Raw genomic sequence first — 3,008 nt, 5'->3', positions numbered from 1 at the left:
CAGCCTCTATTTCAGCTGCTTCTTCCACCTCCTCAGTTGCCAGGCTGTCCTTGCTTCAGATTCTTCTCCTTCTCAAATTCCTCTCCCTTGCCTCCTAATTGCCACCATGCCATCCATCAGTGGCTACATGAACATTGTATTTCCAACTTTAGATGAGTTATTGCAGATTTTTCAGTTGTATACTTTATAAAAATACATTTTAAGAATTCTCATTCACCAGCAAAAACACAATCTTGAAGACCTGGGAAAGCACTTATATGAACATTTCTTTATTTCTTCTTTCTTTTTCAGATTTGCAAATTCCAGCGGGAATGAATATTAAAGGATGTGCAACAGCAGATTTTTGTTCCATCAAGGATAAAAACAAGCATCCTATCCCTACAATCTCTGTTGGTGACATTAGCTTCCACATCCAAGAGGAGACATGTTATGATGCTTCAGAAAACTCACACCAGCCTGAACTTTAAGAATAGGATACAGAATAGCCTCCCTTCTTGTGATTTCCACAATATGTTGCAGTTGGGAGGGGGTATTTTGAGACCTAGTGGAGACAGCCAGGCCTCAGGACCTCTGGCTCTCCTCCCCTCCCCCCATTTGGTGGAGGTGATGTGGGTTCTAACACCAAAAAGCTAAAGTGTAACATTTAAATCAGTTAAATTTCTAATGTGACCACTATGGAAAACAAAATAAATGATCATGGCAAATGAAATGTTGGTTCTCAAATCTATATCTTTCAAATAAATACAGCAGGCCCATAACTTAAGTACATTTAAGTTGTGTGCATTCAGCTTTACAGGTATGTGCTTGGCCAATTAAAATAAATACTGTACAGATAAAAATAGGGGGAAAGGGGGCAGGTGTCAGAGGGGAAAACTTTGGCAATGCCCCCTGCCATTGCTCCCAATGTGTTTTGACAACATATTTTTTTTCTTTAGGTTTGATCCCCAGGGGGTTGTGCGCATGCTCTAGCTCGAGCCAGTCGTCTGCCTCAGAACTCCCCTGCCACGCTAAACAATTTATGACCCCCATCAAAGTTAATGTCTTACTGTAATTCTGAATGATGAAGGATGATATTTCCTAATGGAAGCAATCTGGCCATGAGTATTTTGTATCATAGAATTGAAGAGTTAGACGGGACCACAAGGGTCATCTAGTCCAGCCCCCCTGCCATGCAGTAATCTTTTTGCCCAATATGGGACTCAAATTTACAACCCTGAGATTGAGTCTCTTAATGTAAAACAGGAAGCAAGCAAAGAATTGACAGTATTTGAGTAAATGCTTCTATCTTATAAACCAGTTGTAAGAGAACAAATCATCCAGAAAAAAGGTAACACAATGTTGTTACAATTTGGTTGAGAGACTGTTATGGCCCAAAAGATTGACCCAGCACATTGAGGGAGAACTTGGATTAAAGTATCTATGCAGCTGGTTTGAACCGAAATGCAAGAAAAGGTATTAAAAACCAGTTTAAGCAGTGCTTCTCTTCAGAGCAGTTCTCATACATGAACACTAGCTGTTCTCTTAAATGTGAGTTGTAAAAAAAAATAAAGGGACATATTACCATAAGTGGCAGAGGTTCATGAAATGGCATTTCAGGAAACACTAAACAAGATCTCTTACCATAGCTGCCAAGTTATCCCCTTTTTTAAGGGAAATTCCCTTATGCTGAATAGGCTTCCTCGCGAGAAAAGGGAAAACTTGGCAGCTATGTTTCTTACTGATGCCTTCTCTACAATGGGTGGGTATCCAGGATGGACCAAATGAAAATTGAACTGGTTTGGTTTCCAGGAAAACCTTATGTGCACTAAAGCTCCATGTCCAAGCACTCTTTTTCTTGCTTTATTATTATTATTATTATTATTATTATTATTATTATTATTATTATTTGCTGTCCGCCTGACTGAATTGGAGCAAACAGCAATCCAGAGAGAACCCAAATTGACGTTTGCTCCAATTGAACACTGAAGAGTGGCTTTTCATGGGGGAAGAAAAAGGAATGCTCAGACAAGGATACACATGCACACACACAAACATATATATTATAAGAGCACAGAGTAAGGTAAGACACAAAAGGAAGAAAGATAGTACCCATGTAGAAAACATAACAAAAGAAAAAGAGAGAGAAAGGGATATTGTGTACACATTATAAAAAAGGGGGGGGTTGTTATTGTAGTTAACCAGACCTTAAGCTAATATAGTATTTATAAAAATGAATTCCAAATATTGTTAAATTCGTTCATAGCAAGTCTACATTTGTACACAACTTGTTCTCTGTAGCAAGTTTGTATATACTTCAATCCAAATGTTTAGAATTAAGTAGTGAAACATTAAAATACCAGCTTCTTGATTTTTTAGCTATGTTACATCTCCAATCCAAGGTACCGTATTTTTCACTCCATACTCCATCAATCAATCAAAATTTATTGTATTAGCACATATAAAACAAACAGGCAAGCAAACAGACAGCTGTCATGCGACAGCAGAAAAAAAACCCAAATACAATAAAACCTTGGGAGTAAGATCCAGTTAAATGCAACTGGTATGGTAAAAGACAGAAAAGGGCATGCCGGCTGTAGATATAACAGGAATTTACATAGGACTAGGACTGGGCAAGTTAGCCAAGAAGGTGGCCCTGAGTTTCAGGGCCTGCAAGATGTAAATGGCTAGATTGCGGGAAACCAATGGGTTAGCGTCCACCAGTAAATACTTCATACGGTCAATGTCCCGTGCGATGGTCGTCGGAATTAGGAGAAGAAGCCTGGATCTTACAGAGTCATATAAAGGGCAATAGAAGGGGGGAAAGTGTATATAGTCCTCAATCTTTCTCTCGTTACATGGACAGAGTCGGAGGTTTGATGGTGTGTTGGAGAAAACGCCGTGTAAAAATGCTGTAGGTATGAGGTGAAATCGGGCTTGCGTGAAAGTCCTTCTTAACTTGGGGTTTGTCAAATCGCTCAGGTAGTGGGCCGGAGATCTAACTACCTTCATGTGGGGAAGCCACGTGGAGA

This window comes from Zootoca vivipara, chromosome 6, assembly GCF_963506605.1.
Source record: "Zootoca vivipara chromosome 6, rZooViv1.1, whole genome shotgun sequence".
NCBI lineage: Eukaryota > Metazoa > Chordata > Lepidosauria > Squamata > Lacertidae > Zootoca > Zootoca vivipara.
Note: the sequence above shows the minus strand (reverse complement) of the source record.